We start from the raw sequence: 20114 nt of genomic DNA, 5'->3' as shown, positions 1-20114 counted from the left end.
AGGACCGCGGAACAGCCAGCAGCAGCCAGCGGCACTCGGATCACCGATAGTGGGATCAGCTGTGCCCGATGTCGCCTCCGCACCGGCCAGATCCACGCGGCCGGGCGGTAAGGCTAGACACAAAAACAAACAAGGTCGTGGACTCAGAGGAGTCCGACTTTGAACAACCGCGGGCGGCCAGCGACCGAGAGCGCTGGAGCCGGATGGAGCGGTGTGTGGAGCATTTGCTCCAACGTGACAGACTCCGGGAGATGGGGTCGGGTCACTGTGGGCCCTATGATAAACCCACAGCAGTACCTCTTGAAGGGCTGCACAGTGCTTCTACCTCATCAGAGGGGAGCACTGCGGGTCAGTTCTGGGCTGACCTGGAAGAGGGGTCCGCAGAAGGAAAGACAAGTATGCAAGGGGTGCAGGAACGAGAGAACCTACTGGACTAATAAAAGGGACTCCAACAAAAACCCACTACAGCCAAAGACAGCACCCCTACGCACCCACCAGCAGAACTGGTGAAAGCTCGAAGGCTGGTACTCAAAACATGAGTCTTTTTTAGGCCATGGCCCAGGCCGGCCTTCTTGGAAGATGCGGGGACCTCCAACGCCAACCAAACCGAAAATCCAGACACCAGCGCAACAACAGCAGCGAAGAACCTACAAAAGAAGTAAACCTGCCACTGGTAACTATGGAGGTAGGTGGGTCTGGTTCCCTACAAAATACAGGGAGCATGGAGGTTGGGGGGAGATTACACTCTTTTCTGAATGCATGGAGCATGTTAACAACCGATACTTACATCTTAAGCAGTATCCAGGGATATACAATAGAGTTTATACACAAGTACAGCCCTCCAGTTCAACATATACCGAACCGAATGTTCGTGCTTTCTGATAAAGAAAAATCAAAAGCGCTAGCTGAACTGGAGCGGCTTTACGTAAAAGGTGTAATTGAGAAAACTCAACACGAACCATTAGAATTCGTGTCCAATATATGTACCAAAAACAAAAAAGATGGTGGTTGTCGCATCATCATAGATCTGACAAAATTGAATACATTTGTACAATATATTCACTTCAAAATGGAAACCTTTGTTACTGCTAAACAATTAATTTCCAAAGGTTACTTCATGGCCAGCATCGATTTAAAAGATGCTTACTATTCAGTGCCTATACGAGGTGACCACAGATGTTACTTAAAATTCAACTAGATGGGACAACTCAGGCAGTATAAAGCACTGCCAAATGGGTTATCATCAGCCCCAGGCTGTTCACAAAAATTTTGAAACCAGCCCTAGCGTTTCTACGGAAACGTAAACACATGGTCATGGCATATTTAGATGAAATACTCATTGTGGGCAAAACTTTGGAATTGGCCAAACAAACTGTAACAGCCACAAAACAGTTATTTGAAAAACTGGGATTTATTATCCGTCCAGTTAAATCTAAACTAACGCCTTCCACTACTATGGACTATTTGGGGTCACCATTGACTCAGTTCACATGTCGGTGACTCTGCCTAAGGGAAAGGCTAGAGATTTAATAGAGGCTTGCAATAACCTCATTGACATCAGCAAACCATCCATCAGATTGGTAGCAAAAGTAATTGGCAAAATGGTGGCTGCCTTTCCAGCCACACAATTTAGACCTCTACATTACCAAAACTTACAGAGAGCAAAAATACAAGCACTCTAAATTAATGCAGGTCACTTTGACAGACCTATGAAACTACCAATCAAAGCTAAAATGGAACTAAAATGGTGGATAGATAACATCTGGCTTTGTTCCAATCCAATCATTGTCAGTAACCCTTCCATGGTACTACAAACTGATGCCAGTGCACTTGGGTGGGGAGCCACCAATACCATCACCAGCTGTGGAGGTAGATGGACCGCTCAGGAGGCATCATTATTACTGGGCATAAACTACCTGGAAATGTTGGGTGCATTCCATGGCCTAAAGTCATATTGTACTGGGTCATATCACCAGCATGTTAGACTACAGATAGACAATACCACCGTGGTAGCATACATTAACCACATGGGTGGAAACAAATCGACATCATGTGACAATCTGGCTAATACAATTTGGCAATGGTGTATCCAGGGAGATATTTGGATATCAGACACTTACCTACCAGGAAGACTAAATTTAGTGGCAGACACCAGGTCACGCAAATTTAATGAAAACACCGAATGGATGTTGAATAAAAAAGTATTTGCTGATATTACAGCAAAATATGGAACACCAGATATCGATCTATTCGCATCCAGACTTAACCACCAGTTATCAAATTATGTTTCATGGGAACCAGACCCTGGGGCAGCGGCGACAGATGCATTTTCGCTGCATTGGGGGAAATTGTTTATTTACGCATTCCCTCCTTTCTGCCTCATCAGTCGGGTATTAAGGAAAATACAACAAGACTCTGCGTCTGGTATTTTGGTAGTACCCGATTGGCCTACTCAACCATGGTTCCCAGTGGTATTAAACATGGTATTAGAACCATGTATCACCATCCCACATAGACCAGATTTATTGCTACATCCCGTAACAAGGGATAGCCACCCATGCCATAAACATTTGAACTTAGTAATTTGTAGAGTTTAAAAACACCTCTACTACAACTGGGACTGACGGACCGAACAGTGAACATGATCTCGGCGGCCCAAAGACAGTCAACCAAAAAACAGTATCTGGTCTATATCAGGAAGTGGGAGATGTACTGCCATAAAAACAACATCACCTACAGAGACATGAACATCCCGTCTGTTCTGGAATATCTGGCAGGCCTCCACTATGATGAGGGGCTCAGTTACAGTGCCATCAACTGCGCCAGAAGTGCCCTATCGACTTACCTATGGCAGGGGACTGAGCGTTACTCTGTTGGGACTCACCCACTGGTAACAAAACTTATGAGGGGAATTTTTAATACTAATCCCCAAGAACCAGGTACTCCCAAATATGGGATGTAAGTATTGTCCTGAAGATGCTCAGGAATTGGTCTCCAGCAACAGCTCTGTCCCTACACAGACTGACATTAAAAACAGTCATGCTAATGGCATTGGTCACGGCACAGAGGGTACAGTCACTGCATAAACTAAGACTGGACAACATGACTTCCTCAACAGAAAATATTACGTTTCATATCTATGAGTTAGTAAAGCAGAACATACAGGGATCAGCAGGCCTCAATATACAATTTAGGTCATACCCAACAGATGACCGTCTGTGTATAGTAAGACATCTGTCGTTATACATGGAGAAAACGAAAATCCTAAGAGGCAATGAGAAGGCACTTTTTGGTCAGTCACAAGCAACCACACAAAAGAGTGACGGTCCAGACCATCTCAAGATGGCTGAAACAGGTGCTAACAAAGCCTGGGGTGGATACTAATATTTTTAAATCTCATTCCACCAGGGCTGCAGCTACATCGGCAGTGATACAGTTGGATGTACTAATGGACCAAATCCTCAAGGAAGCAGGATGGTCTGGGGGAAAAAACATTCCAATTATTTTACAACAAACCAGTAATGAAACCTGGAACGTTTGCAGAAACATTTTTAAGTTCTGTAAATTAATTTAAACCCATAAAAAGGGGTTATAATTTTGTGTTAATAAATTTTATGATTTCAATGTCGAATTCATGTCCAAATTCGACACAATTCCTCCTACAGTCATCAAGGCAGACGTGATGCATGGACTCGTTTCCACGGCATGAAATCACAGAGCTTTAAAATCTTCACGCAGTCACTCACGTGACTCCGAAGTAAAATAGTAAGATTAAACGAGAATTTACCAGTTTGAAGTTTGATCTCTATTTTATGAGGAGTTACGATGAGGGATTACGTGCCCTCCGCTCCCACCCTTGATCATATACTTAACTGGTATCTCTTCTCTAATCTTACTATGTTTAGTCATTACAGTTATCTGTGATTTCACACCGCTGCTTTGAAGAATGACACGCATGCGTCGTGGCGGGCTTCTTCACGTAATCCCTCATCGTAACTCCTCATAAAATACAGATCAAACTTCAAACTGGTAAGTTCTCGTTTAATCTTACTATTTCAGCTCATTGATTTTCCTGTATCCTAATGTGAAAAGCATTTAAATAATAAACTGAAGGCAAACTGCAATTTCAGGAAGTAGTTCTTAGGTTGATGACAGCAGTGTGTTGGGGAGCTATTCAGAGGATCATTTGGAGGTGTCGTTCAGTGTGAAAGGCCCTTCAACCCAACTTGCCCATGCTGGCCAACATGTCCCAGCTACCCTAGTCCCACCTGCCCACGTTTGGCCCATATCCCTCTAAATCCAATCCCTGTACCTGTCCAATCCCTGTACCTATCTAACTGTTTCTTAAACATTGCGATAGTCCTGACCTCAACTACCTCCTCTCGCAGCTCATTCCATACACCCACCACCATTTGTGTGAAAATCATATCCATCCGATTCCTATTAAATGTTTTCCCTTCACCTTAAACCTAGGTGGTTTGGGAAGAGTTTTTTTTTGTAGATGACAAAGACATAGTGATTATAATAATTTGGCATTTTATTTCATGCATGCAAGTGACAAAATCTGATTTACAGGTAATATTGTTATCTCATCTATTGCATTTGCTGCTCTAGGTGTCAGCTGCTCCACATCGGTGAGATCAAATGTAGGCTTGGCAATCGCTTCGCCCAACACCTCCGCTCAGTTCGCAATAACCAACCTGATCTCCCGGTGGCTCAGCACTTCAACTCCCCCTCCCATTCCGAATCCGGCCTTTCTGTCCTGGGCTGCCTCCATGGCCAGAGTGAGGCCCACCGTAATTTGGAGGAGCAGCATCTCATATTTTGCTTGGGCAGTTTAAACCCCAGCAGCATGAACATTGACTTCTCCAATTGCAGGTAGTCCCTGCTTTCTCCTCCCCTTCCCAGCTCTCCCTCAGCCCACTGTCTCCGCCTCTCCCTTTCTTCTTCCCGTCCCCCCCACCCTCACATCAGTCTGGAGAAGGGTCTCGACGCGAAACGTCGCCTATTTCCTTTTCCATAGATGCTGCCTCACCCGCTGAGTTTCTCCAGCATTTTTGTCTACCTTCGATTTTCCAGCATATGCAGTTCCTTCTTATACAGTTAATATAGTAGCATTTAAAATTTTTGTTACTAGGATCTTTTATTGCCCAGAGGAATGAAATGTGAAGGCAAAGGAAGGAATATCAGTGGAAGGAGACAGGAAGCAGGATAAGGGGAGAAATGGGTGTGAATGCATGTGGGACACAGTGAAGAGAGGGGAGAAAGTGGGAAGGGGTTGGGGGGATTTCGTTGTAGGTTTCTTATCTAAAATCGGAGAATCTAATGTTCATTCCATTAAGTTCATCTTCAAGGTCGTACAGAAACACAATGAAGTCGGAGTGAGTTGTGGGATGCCAAGAAGGTATTAGATTTTTACAGTATAGTTGATTTTCTATTTAAAAATCAGTTTGAAAATTGCAAATTAAATGCAATTGGATCTCTAACCTGGGCTGCATTTTTTTTTTCTATAAATTAATTTTTATTTCTATTCAGTCAGATTATTTTAATAGATATTTTGGTTCAAATGAAGAATGGCAGAAGTACGAGAGTTATTTTTGTACAAGCACTGAATTATGCACTTTATATTACGTGCTTGTACAGCTGAGAAAATTTCAGTTCTGTCGTCTTGATTGATTTTGAGATAATGGTGGTAGATACTGAAGTAGTTCACAGCTATTTCTCATTTCCCTTTCAGCTTTTTTCTCCTTCCTCTTTTAAATCCATTTGGTTGATGAGGGCGTGCTGTCATTCTTACAGTCCTTGACATCCTACATGGATATGGATCATGTCCAGGCAGAGAAGATTAGTTAAACCTGTTCGGCATGGACATTGTGGGCCAAATTATACCTCTCTGGAGGACATAGATGTACATTTCCTCCAAAGGTTCTGTGGCGAGGTTTTGTGTTTAGTTTAGGGATACAGCATGGAAGTGAATGAATGAATGAATAAGTTTATTGGCCAACCATGTACACATACAAGGAATTTGCCTTGGTGCTCCGCTCACAAGTAACAACACGACAAACTAAACCATTAAGAATAAAACATAAAACATTAAAACAATAAGAATAAAACATGATAGTTTAAACATGTGAATGAAATAAAATACCAGAGCTATAAAATAAGGCCCTTCGGGCCATCGAGTTCATACCGGCCAACGATCACCCGTACACTAGTTCTAACCTACACCCTAGGGACAATTCAGAAGCCAGTTAACCTACAAACCTACATGCCTTTGGAATGTGGGAAGAAACGTGAGCACCTGGAGAAAAAACTACGCAGTCTGATGGAGAATGAACAAACTGCGTACAGACAGCACCCATAGTCAGGGTCGAACCTGGGTCTCTGGCCCTGTTAGGCAGCAACTCTACCGCTGCACGTTACTGAGACAGCGACCTTTAATCCAACAGCATTGACTCGTTTGGTTCAATACTCTCAATGAGTTATTTTGGGCAGAGGATGAAAATAGACGCAGAGTCGGTGATTCCGGCTTGCGTAAGATCTAACTTCTGTGAGGTTTCATGAAGCATAACCCTTATGTAATAAGGGGAGTGCCTGTATTGTTCTTATTCACTTGACTCACTGGTCAAAATTTAAAAAGTAAGAATTTCAAAACTTGAAAGCACAGTTAAACTCATTGCAGGCAGTCCTGAGGTTACGGAAGCATTGTGTACCTGAGAACTGCACATAAGCTAATTTCTCTGTGTCAGAAATATTCTTTTTCCCTAAGTAACCCATTTGTATCACTCTAAATACACTTGCTACAATCCTTTTACTTCATCGAATAACCCTAACACTACTCATGATTAAATCAGGGTGGCATGATGGCGCAGCGTTAGTGTTGCTGCCTTACACCACCACCACCTGTGTTCAATCATGACTCCGGATGTTGTCTGTACAGAGTTTGTACATTCTCCTTGTGACCTGCGTGGGTTTTCTCCGGGTGCTCCTCCCACATACCAAAGACGTTTTGGTTTGTTGGCTTGGTAAAATTGTAAATTGTCCCTTGTGTGTGTAGGATTGTGTTAGTGTGCGGGGATTGCTGATCGGCGCAGGCTCGGTGGGCCGAAAGGCCCGTTTCCACGCTGTATATCTAAACTAAACTAAAGTGCAATGTATTCAGTCTTTAATGAACACCAAAGAAACATTATTATTACTAGCTTGAAAATGTTTTTAAAATACTTGGAGATTTTGGTGTAAAGTAGGATTGTTGCAAATCGGGTCATTTATAACCGGGGAGCCCTTGTTTGATCTCAGAATCAAAAGTGTCAAATGAGCTCATTAAATTCCATTCTATAGTTCAAAATCTTGGTTCAGTACTTTGACAACAAACAATATAAGCAAAGTAAATTGCAAATGTAATCTAATTATGAGTAGTAATAGCTCCTTATCAGTACTGAAGTAAACTAAATATTAAAGATAAGTAAATAACATTTTTCTAATAATGCACTGCTGTTGTCAGCCACCACAACGTTGATTGGATCGAAATTAAGTAACAAATATGTGGAATTAAGGTCTTGTTGCAAAGTCTTTGAAGTGAGGGATTGCCATGAGGAGCTGATAGTTTTATGTTCTATGTTTTAGCCTTAGCCATCAGACACTGGAATTAACTGTGATTTCAATCTCTTGCACTGAATTGCTCGGTCATCATTAAATTATGGGTGCAGATATTTTTTATTGTACTTGCTCTCCATAGTAATAAACCCAATTGACGATGGAGTAATCTATTGGGCTACTTCTTTCACATAGAGGGTGACGTGCAGGGCAACTTTTTTACACCAAGGGTGGCGTGTGCCTGGAATGTGCAGCCAGGGCTAGTGGTTGAGGCACATACGATAGTGGCATTGAGGCTTTTAGATAGGCATGCGGATATGCAGGGAATGGAGGGCCATGGATTATGCGCAGGTAGATAAGAGATAGTCTCGGCATCATGTTTGGCACAGACATTGTGGGCCGAAGGACCTGTTCTCGTGCGGCGCTGTTCTGTATTCTATGTAACATTTTGCTTAGACCTTTGTTGATTTGTGTACTAATGCTTAATGAGAAATTAAGGAATGGCCTTAATTAAAATTTAGGGAAAGCTTGAAATTGTTAACTTAATTTTTCCATGTATTTGACATGGAAAGAGTAGCAGTAATTGCACAAAACAAATACACATATGCCTCTTGATTCATTCACTATCATCTTGTTTGGCAGTTCCTAGCAAATGTAACATTTCCAGGAGTCGTTCCCTACTGGGAGCAATCTTTTTCAGAGAATTATAAAAGCATAAATCCCGGCACATTACATGTGCTATCTGGAGGAGGTTGTGTTTTGGGACAAGTGCAATCCTCTGATGTCAAAGCACACAGCTCAATTAGTCTGCTTTCCAAAACCCAAGGAGCAGGGAAGCATTCAGCATATCCATTTCTGTCTCTTGGGTCCCAATTAACACTTATCGAGTTAAACCGAGCGTTCATTGCGAACTGTTGTATGTGTTCTATCAAGGCATTTATCACCTTAATTGCAAGATGTCACAGGGTTTTTTTTCAGCGCGCCAATAGGCAACAATAATCAGACTAGCCTTTTGCCAAACTAATCCCTAAAGAAACATTTTTTTTGAGTGAACCACCTTCTACATAAATTGTCCCTTGGAGACAAGGGATTAATGCTTCCACTCCTGTACTGTGGGTCCTGATATGAACTAGGGAGTGCAGGAAGGAACTGCAGATGCTGGTTTAAACCGAAGATAGACACAAAATGCTTGACTAGGCACAGTGAGATTCTTTGCTTGCATATGCAATGTATACAGATAGTAGCCACCTACGGCGCTGACAAAGTTACAAAGCACGCCAGCTCCCCCTTTTGTCCCCCACCCCAACAGTTTCCCCACGCCAGGTCCCCATTGTCCTTTGTTCCCCCCCCCACCACCCATTATCCACGGTAGTCCCCCCACGCTGGGCCCTCCATTGTTCTTCCCCCCTCACGGAGGTCCTCCAAGTTCTCATCGACCGTGGACCACGGGTCGACCCACGAGAAGGAATGGATGACGTTTCGAATCGAGTCTGAAGAAGGCTCTCGACGTGAAACATCCTTTCACTCCAGAGATGCTGCCTGTCCCGCTGAGTTACTCCAGCTTTTTATGAACTACGGAGTCATGGAGAGAGTGGTCATTGAGGAGAGAAGAAAGGGGTGAAGAGGGGAAGATGTTACTGATGGTGGGATCTCTTTGCAGCTGGTGGAAGTGATGAAGGATGATGTGCTGTAAGCAATTGTCTGGCAGGGTGAAGGCCTAGGAAACTGTTTGTGCTGTCGGTGTAGAGTTAGCATAAGAGTAGAAGACTGAGAATTGGAGGAAATGTGACACTCCAACCGCGGCCTGCGGATTTCAACATCGAGGAGCTCGCAGTCTCGGGTAGAGACTGATGCTGGGAAGCTCCAAGCCGAAGGAGGTTTGACCACCCCTGACTCGGTAGTCCGATCGCCCGGCGTGGGGAGCTGAGATCCCCCCGATGCGGCAGCTTGACCTCCCCGATGCAGAGGGCTCGACCACCGGTTGGGAGAGCCATGATCGCCCCGACAATGGAGGGTTCGAATGCCCCGACCGCAGGAGAACAAAGAAGGGAAGAAGATTGAACTTTTTTTTGTCTTCCATCACAGTGAGGAATGTGGGGGAGTCGCTGTGGTGGATGTTCGTGTTTGGGTGTCTTGTTGCTCTTTATTGGTATGACGACTGTATGGCAATCTGAATTTCACTGAACCTTAATTGGTACGTGACAATAGACAAACCTTGAACCTTGATTAACATAGACGCCAAGGTGGTAAAAAACACACAGCTACATATTTTCTCGTACTTTTCCTTTATGCATTTAACTAACGCTTGTGAAGATTTGGGTGAAGATCAGCAACGTATAACTTATTTATAACAAATAAAAATGAGTGTGCGGTCATTTCTTGTGATTTACAATGTGTGGCATTGCAGCACCAGTTGAGAAGATGTTTAAAGTGTTGTACACAATCACTGCCTCTTTTGTTTGACCAAAGAGGAAGAGCCTACTCCTCCTGCTGGTGGCTTTGCTGGTTTAGGATCAGTGAGTTTAGTAGTTTCATTTTCTCAAACTGGTCGCCTCTTCCCTGCATCCATTTCCACAGGGAAAAAATTATAGGCACCCAGGATGCCTCATACCAGTCAGTTAATACCAAGTATTCATAGGACTGTACGGCATAAAACGGCGTGTCCATGTGTCTGCACTTATTGGCCCCACATTAATCTTTGTGATCGGGATAATTTGCCATTATGAAAACCGTGAAGTAGTGACCTTTGTTATCATTCCATCCAATTCTATTTAAGTAGCAGCAAGATAGAAATAAATTTGTAGTAGCAAAATTGCCAGAAAAAAACCCCTATTAGGGAACAACTCAGAAAAATGTAAATGTGAGCACAAGGAGAAATAGGATAATGATGGTTACAACATCTTCATCTAAGAAGCTTCCTTGCACAGGCCAGGTCTTGGGATTCTCAATGCACTCACTTTATGCAGGATTTCAGAGATGTCCAATACATTTTATTATCAAGCTACTTTTTTATCCGACTATTTTCAGAGTGTCCAATGAGGTGGGTAAAGTGATTCTTTGCCCTATTTTCAATGCACACGATTTATTTAGATCTGCTTGTCCCTCTTCTCCCACATGGACTGACTTGACTCATTGCATTGTGGATTGTCCTTACCACAATAAAGTTGGGCCTAAAAAAATTCAGTTTGGTGTTGAAACCAGCAACAAATCCTGGATTAATGTATGTTGGACTGTGATGGAAAGCATTTTCAAGGCATTGTTTAGACTTGCAGGAGTATAGTCACCGTGGAAATATATATTTTTTGTTGCCAATAAATTAGTGCTGCAATGTTAAAATTATTTTTTAAATTGGGGTCCCCGTATTATGAAAGGATTCCATTCCCAAGAGCTGTTCGTAAACTGAATTTTCTTTGTTGAAAATAAGCACTTTTTCCAAAACGATAATGTGAAATCTTTAGCCTCAGTAACCTTTGGGGATGAATTTGCAGAGACTAGACAGGGGAGGGTAGCATAGACGATAAGAGTAATTAATTACCAGCGAGTGAACTGTGACAGATGTTTGTCCAAATGCATCCTGGGTGAAGTGATGGGGAAGCTGATGTGCTAATCATCCAATGTTTCCATACCTTGTCATCCCTTTCCTTCTGATTACAACATGCTGATCCTGAACTGATCAGCTGGCTTTTAAATGACTCCCACATGAGAGATGTGGTCATACCCAAGAACAATTGCTCCCATTTTACTCTCTTTAGCCCTTGCCGAATAATGCTGTTATCTCATGGTATATTTGTTTTCTAATACCTGTTAGCTATTTGAGGGCCTGCAGTACAATCCCAACAAGGTGATCACCCCCTTTTTTTAATTTTGCAGCTCCACCCATATAGCCTCAATGGATGATCCCTCAGCAATGTCATTTTGGACCACTGCCATGATGTTATCCTTAAACAATAAAGCCAACTCTCTTATCCTCACATCATCCTTGCTTGTAGCACTAATCCTGGAACAGATGTCCCTCCCCCCGCCCTCCCCAGCCAGGTTTCTATTAAGGGCTATTACATCCCAGTCACATGTACCTGCCCATGCCTTGAGTTCACCGACTTACCTGTCAGGCCTCGAGCATCTAAATAAATGCAATTTAACCCAACCGTCTTTCTTCGCACCCTGCCATCTTCCATCCAATCCTGTCTACTGAACATGCTGTCATCGACTCCTGTACTGACTTCCTGCCTCGCTACTGTATTGGATGCCATCGCCCTGCCAGTCTAGTTTAAACCCTGCCAAGTAGCACGAGCAAACTGCATGCCAAGATATCGGTTCCGCTCCAGTTCAGGTGTAACCAACCCATCCTGGAACATGTCACCTGCCCCAGTGGTACTAGCTTTTCAGCCATTCATCCACCTGTCCTGTCTTTCTGTTCTTGCCCTCATTAGCATGTGGCATCAGGAATAATCTGGAGATTACTACCCCTGAGGTCTTGCTTTTTAACCTTTGTCGTAGCTCCCTGTATTCACCCTGCAAGACCACATCCCTTTTCGTAGCCATGTAATTAGTGGCGATGTGCACAACAACTTCTGGCAGCTCAGTTGGCCCTTGTAAATGCCCTGCAGCCTCTCCGAGACATCCTGGACTCTGGGATCATGGAGGCATCAAACCACCCTCGAGTCTCGTTTGATGTCACGGTATCTCCCCTCCGTCCCCGTAACTAATATGGCTGCCACCACTAGAGCCCTTTCTGACTTCACCCCACCCAGCTGTGCCTCAGAGGCTGGCCTGGTGCCACAGATGTGACTGATGTTCCTGCATACGCTTCTGCTCCCTTCCATGGTGGCCACCTATCCACTTTCTGCCCACACCTTATGTGTGGCCCCCTGGCTATAACTGTTGTCTATGAAGCCTTCAGTCTCCAGGCCGATCCTGAGGCTCGTCCATCTGCAGCTCCAGTTCCCTCACCATCACCATATCTTGCTGTCACTCTCCATTCAGTCTGCTCACCCAAACCTCTTAAGACAAAGCCTCAACACCTACCCTCAAAGTCAGCACGTCACGTCAACACCGCCTCTCCCAAAACAGGAGGCCGGTCTACTAATGTCAGCCTTCCTTTAATACACCACGAGGAGTCGTCAATCTCGGACACTAAACGGCTGCTTTTACAATTTCCCGCGCTACTCTTCCCAGCTGCTCACCCGCTGTTATTTTGCTGCCAGTAAAATATTACAGATACGGCTCAGTATTAAGCCCTTCTTGATAGCTATTTACTGTAACAATTGGTGAATAATAACCAAATCATGAATGTTAATGTGAAAGGAAATATGAAACTGAACAAAAATATGCAACAATGATGTGTAACAGAAATCATGTTGGTTAAATTGAGGTTAAATGTTAGGAAATTATCAACAATCTACTTAATGCAAGTGGTAGTTCTTGAATATAGATGCTGAATGTTCTGTTTTAAAACCTGAGACACCAAAGAAATTCTATTAATTTAAAATGTAACATTAAATAGTAAGCAAAATTAAGAGAAAATTAACGTGGTCAAAAGGTTTGTTCTCCAGCCACAAGCTGAATATGTTCCAGACGGTTTCCACTTCCACATTGTAAATCAATTTTATTTTGACATCATCCTGACACATTTGATTTTAAAGAGTGGGAATGAGGAAAGTGACCTCAGGGCCAAGTCAGTGTTTTGTTCTGTGTGTAGGAGAGTTGATGAAATCATTTCTGTGCCTTTTTATTGGACCTTTTGCTGATGTGGTTCAGGGTGTTGGCCTATATTAACATTTGGCAACTGTGAGTTATTTGTGGACTTAAGAGCACAACAAGAACCTTCATCACTGCTTTAAAGTCAAAAATGCTCTAGCGGGAGAATGCTTCAGAGAGCTGATTGTACCTTGAACTGGAAAAGAAAAATAGAGAGGAACGCGAGTGGACAGGTATGTAAATATTCTTTAAAGCAGGAAAATGCAGATATATTGAGTCATGATCTCTACACTAGATTGCATTCATGTACTGCTGAACAATTTCATAATAGTGCTGAGAAAACATTGTAAGTGGTACAGGATCTTATGAAATGCAGCACTCAAAACTACTTCTAGACCTAGCATAAAGGTTTCACGGTAAACCGGGGGACTGGCTAAGAAGTGGAATTAAGAGTGGAAAATAATGTACATTCTCCCCTTGACCTGCGTGGGATTTCTCCGGGTGCTCCTGTTTCCACCAACACTCCAAAGACGTACAGGTTTGTAGGTTAATTGGCTTGGTATAAATGTAAAAAATTGTTGCGAGTGTGTCTAGGATAGTGCTAATGTGTGGGGATCGTTGGTCGGTGCAGATTCGATGGGTCGAAGCACCTGTTTCCCCGCTTCTAAACTAAACTAATGAGTGGTCATTATGACTGTCAAAGGCTAGGATATTATTGAATATGATTTCCCACTTTCTATTTTTGGAATAGTTATACCTATTTTGTATAATTCACTGAAAATATGATGCTCCAATTTTTAAATGGTACCTGATTACGGAACAGATTTAGTTTAGTTTAGAGATACAGTGCGGAAACAGGCCCTTCGGCCCACTGAGTCCGCACCGATCCCCGCACATCCCCGCACATTAACACTATCCTACACACGTTAGGGACAATTTTCACATACACCAAGCCAGTTAACCTACAAACCTGTACGTCTGTGGAGTGTGGGAGGAAACCAAAGATCTCGGAGAAAACTCACGTGGTCACGTGGAGAATGTACATAGAAACATAGAAATTAGGTGCAGGAGTAGGCCATTCGGCCCTTCGAGCCTGCACCGCCATTCAATATGATCATGGCTGATCATCCAACTCAGTATCCCGTACCTGCCTTCTCTCCATACCCTCTGATCCCCTTAGCCACAAGGGCCACATCTAACTCCCTCTTAAATATAGCCAATGAACTGGCCTCGACTACCCTCTGTGGCAGGGAATTCCAGAGATTCACCACTCTCTGTGTGAAAAAAGTTCTTCTCATCTCGGTTTTAAAGGATTTCCCCCTTATCCTTAAGCTGTGACCCCTTGTCCTGGACTTCCCCAACATCGGGAGCAATCTTCCTGCATCTAGCCTGTCCAACCCCTTAAGAATTTTGTAAGTTTCTATAAGATCCCCTCTCAATCTCCTAAATTCTAAAGAGTATAAACCAAGTCTATCCAGTCTTTCTTCATAAGACAGTCCTGACATCCCAGGAATCAGTCTGGTGAACCTTCTCTGCACTCCCTCTATGGCAATAATGTCCTTCCTCAGATTTGGAGACCAAAACTGTACGCAATACTCCAGGTGTGGTCTCACCAAGACCCTGTACAACTGCAGTAGAACCTCCCTGCTCCTATACTCAAATCCTTTTGCTATGAAAGCTAACATACCATTCGCTTTCTTCACTGCCTGCTGCACCTGCATGCCCACTTTCAATGACTGGTGTACCATGACACCCAGGTCTCGCTGCATCTCCCCTTTTCCTAGTTGGCCACCATTTAGATAATAGTCTGCTTTCCTGTTTTTGCCACCAAAATGGATAACCTCACATTTATCCACATTATACTGCATCTGCCAAACATTTGCCCACTCACCCAGCCTATCCAAGTCACCTTGCAGTCTCCTAGCATCCTCCTCACAGCTAACACTGCCCCCCAGCTTAGTGTCATCCGCAAACCTGGAGATATTGCCTTCAATTCCCTCATCCAGATCATTAATATATATTGTAAATAGCTGGGGTCCCAGCACTGAGCCTTGCGGTACCCCACTAGTCACTGCCTGCCATTGTGAAAAGGACCCGTTTACTCCTACTCTTTGCTTCCTGTTTGCCAGCCAGTTCTCTATCCACAACATCGTATAGGCAGCACCTTTAGTCGGGATCGAACCCAGGTCTCCAGTGCTACAAGCGCTGCAAGGCAGCAACTCTACCGTTGTGCCACTATGGCCGCCCATTTTTTCAAGAAGTCAGTTCATAAATAAAAAATTGCTAGTAAGTGGACATAAAAAGGGTAGTTTAATGCAGTCAAATAATGTGGACATAAAATAATAGTGTTTCAAAGTGGCTGAGGATATGGAGTTATAGGGAGATTCAGCCCACCAACTGCTTGCTGATCAAGCCAATGGAAACAATGATAGGAAATGTAATGTATTGAAATAAATTATTTATCCTAGTTTGTCTTGGCTGATGTTTGTAAGCTTTTTCTAAGTATAAATGCACTAACCTGTTTATTCTTTCTTTAAACTGTAATATCTCAGTTCTAGTATTTATTAGTGTTGAGCAATTTTCTTTTGGTATTTTCTGATACATTTATGACCTTTTCATGATATGATATGAAAATTATTTAGGTTATTAGAGTTCAACTTGACCAGCATCCTAAACAAGTTTAACATAACTTCTACTTTTAAAGAACCTCTGCTTTTAAATAATACTAGACCAAGGGGGACCCGTTCGGTCCCGTCCCATCAACGCGCGGTTGTGGGGGGAGGGGGCGGCCTGCGGCATCACACACACACACACACACTAACCACCTCCACACACACACACTAACCACCCACATTGATACTATAATAATATTATTCATTCACTCCTTTTACCCCATCCCCCACCCTATCCACTCACGCATAGCCCCCAACTCGCAGGCGCAGCTAGAGAGGGAGGTGGGTAGAGAGAGGGACACAGAGGCACAGAGAGGGAAAGAGGAGGAGGGTAATTGGGTCTGGGGGGGCGTCAACCAAATGACTGCATGTTCAGCGGCTTCAATCCAGAGCCCGGGGGGAAGGGTCGTCACAGGGGAGGGCTGGTTCGCTCGAGGGCAGAGACAGAGAGAGGGCTGCGGGCGGATTTGGAATCGAGGGAGGCCACGGCCGGGCGCGCGGTCATGGACCCCAGGACTCCAAGCGCGGGGCAGACGTACCGGAATATGTAAAAATGTTCCCGTTAACGCGTTGTTTCTTCAAGTAGATGTGAACACACAGACACAGACACACACACACACACACACACACACACACACACACACACACACACACACACACACACACACACACACACACACACACACACACACACACACACACACACACACACACACACACACACACACACACACACACACACACACACACACTTCCTGTGACTGCTTGGGTTTTCTGAGAGATCTTCGGTTTCCTCCCAGACTCCAAAGATGTACAGGTTTGTAGGTTAATTGGCTTGGTATGAATGTAAAAAATTGTTGCGAGTGTGTCTAGGATAGTGCTAATGAGTGGGGATCGCTGGTCGGTACGGATTCGCTGGACCGAAGGGCCTGTTTCCATGCTGTATCTATAAACTAAACTATAACTAATCTGCTTGAAGTGAACTCCGCAAAGTATCTAGGATTGGAGTGTTGTCAGCTGTTTTGTGACGAGCAACTTTGGGTTTTCCCCACTCACATTCATATGTTAATGAATTACTGTCAGTTACTCACGGTGATATGAGTGAACCGTGATAAATTCAGTGACCTTCTCCCATAAAAATCTAGTAATGTAATGGCCCTGTCTCACGGTGCGAGTCCACCCACGAGTGATCCCGAGTTTAAAACAAATCAAACTCGTGGTAATCACGTAGAATTAACGTAGCGGGAACGTCGGAACTCGTAACGCTAACGGCAGGTACTCGGGAAACTTGTTAACTCGTGAAAATCTTTCAACATGATGAAAGATTTCCACGAGTCAAATTTACTCTTGAAGTAAAAATGTTAAACTTTTAAATTCGTTGTAAGAACGTAGTAGCCCGTGAGTTTACCGTAGTGACTCGTGAGTCTACCGTGGGCACTCTTTAACTCAGCGGGACAGGCAGCATCTCTGGAGAGAAGGAATGGGTGACTGGATGACGTTTCCAAAATTCTGCTGCGTCTGTGTTACTCCAACACTGTGTGTTCACTTTTTGTCAACCAGCATCTGCCCTTTCTTGTGTATGACATTATTTGTATCCATGGCAGTTGATTGTCGCTCCCTTCAGTTTCCCAGGGGGTCGGGACGGGACTGGAGTTGGGAAGGAAAGGGAGGGGGGGGAAGAACAAATATATGAAACACCAAAAACGGACAGCAGAGATGTCTTTCCTATACCGCTACAATAATTGGTACGCTGCTGTTTCCTTGACTACGGTCATGTGAAACGACTCTTGTACATTTAACATACCGACGATGTCTGGCAGTGAATCTCACTCTCTCAAATCCGTAGAGAGACACGAAAGGTTGGAGTAACTCAGCGGGTCAGACAGCATAGAAACATAGAAACATAAAAAATAGGTGCAGGAGTAGGCCATTCAGCCCTTCGAGCCTGCACCGCCATTCAATATGATCATGGCTGATCATCCAACTCAGTATCCTGTATCTGCCTTCTCTCCATACCTCCCGATCCCTTTAGCCACAAGGGCCACATCTAACTCCCTCTTAAATATAGCCAATGAACTGGCCTCAACTACCTTCTGTGGCAGAGAATTCCAGAGATTCACCACTCTCTGTGTGAAAAATATTTTCCTCATCTCGGTCCTAAACGATTTCCCCCTTATCCTTAAACTGTGACCCCTTGTTCTGGACTTCCCCAACATCGGGAACAATCTTCCTGCATCTAGCCTGTCCAACCCCTTAAGAATTTTGTAAGTTTCTATAAGATCCCCTCTCAATCTTCTAAATTCTAGCGAGTACAAACCAAGTCTATCCAGTCTTTCTTCATATGAAAGTCCTGACATCCCAGGAATCAGTCTGGTGAACCTTCTCTGTACTCCCTTAATGGCAAGAATGTCCTTCCTCAGATTAGGAGACCAAAACTGTACGCAATACTCCAGGTGTGGTCTCACCAAGACCCTGTACAACTGCAGTAGAACCTCCCTGCTCCTATACTCAAATCCTTTTGCTATGAATGCTAACATACCATTCGCCTTCTTCACTGCCTGCTGCACCTGCATGCCTACTTTTAATGACTGGTGTACCATGACACCCAGGTCTCGTTGCATCTCCCCCTTTCCTAATCGGCCACCATTCAGATAATACTCTACTTTCCTGTTTTTGCCACCAAAGTGGATAACCTCACATTTATCCACATTATACTGCATCTGCCATGCATTTACCCACTCACCCAGCCTATCCAAGTCACCTTGCAGCCTCCTAGCATCCTCCACACAGCTAACACTGCCCCCAGCTTTGTGTCATCCGCAAATTTGGAGATGTTGCATTCAATTCCCTGGTCCAAATTATTAATATATATTGTAAATAGCTGGGGTCCCAGTACTGAACCTTGCGGTACCCCACTAGTCACTGCCTGCCATTCTGAAAAGGACCCGTTTACTCCTACTCTTTGCTTCCTGTCTGCTAGCCAGTTCTCTATCCACATCAATACTGAACCCCCAATACCGTGTGCTTTAAGTTTGTATACTAATCTCTTATGTGGGACCTTGTCGAAAGCCTTCTGAAAGTCCAGATATAACACATCCACTGGTTCTCCCTTATCCACTCTACTAGTTACATCCTCGAAAAATTCTATAAGATTCGTCAGACATGATTTACCTTTCATAAATCCATGCTGACTTTGTCCAATGATTTAACCACTTTCCAAATGTGCTGCTATCCCATCTTTAATAACTGATTCTAGCAGTTTCCCCACTACCGACGTTAGACTAACTGGTCTGTAATTCCCCGTTTTCACTCGCCCTCCCTTTTTAAAAAGTGGGGTTACATTAGCTACCCTCCAATCCTCAGGAACTACTCCAGAATCTAAAGAGTTTTGAAAAATTATCACTAATGCATCCACTATTTCTGGGGCTACTTCCTTAAGTACTCTGGGATGCAGCCTATCTGGCCCTGGGGATTTATCGGCCTTTAATCCATTCAATTTACCTAACACCACTTCCCGGCTAACCTGGATTTCACTCAGTTCCTCCATCTCATATGACCCCCGGTCCCCTGCTATTTCCGGCAGATTATTTATGTCTTTCTTAGTGAAGACAGAACCAAAGTAATTATTCAATTGGTCTGCCATGTCCTTGTTCCCCATGATCAATTCACCTGTTTCTGACTGCAAGGGACCTACATTTGTTTTAACTAATATTTTTCTCTTCACATATCTATAAAAGCTTCTGCAGTCAGTTTTTATGCTCCCTGCCAGTTTTCTTTCATAATCTATTTTCCCTTTCCTAATTAAGCCCTTTGTCCTCTTCTGCTGGACTGAATTTCTCCCAGTCCTCTGGTAGGCTGCTTTTTCTGGCTAATTTGTACACTTCATCTTTTGTTTTGATACTATCCCTGATTTCCCTTGTTATCCACGGATGCACTACCTTCCCTGATTTATTTTTTTGCCAAACTGGGATGAACAATTGTTGTAGTTCATCCATGCAGTCTTTAAATGCCTTGCATTGCATATCCACCATCAACCCATTAAGAATCAATTGCCAGTCTACCTTGGCCAATTCACGTCTCATACCCTCAAAGTTACCTTTCTTTAAGTTCAGGACCTTTGTTTCTGAATTAACAATGTCACTCTCCATCCTA

Source organism: Amblyraja radiata, chromosome 13, assembly GCF_010909765.2.
Source record: "Amblyraja radiata isolate CabotCenter1 chromosome 13, sAmbRad1.1.pri, whole genome shotgun sequence".
Classification (NCBI taxonomy): Eukaryota; Metazoa; Chordata; class Chondrichthyes; order Rajiformes; family Rajidae; genus Amblyraja; species Amblyraja radiata.
Note: the sequence above shows the minus strand (reverse complement) of the source record.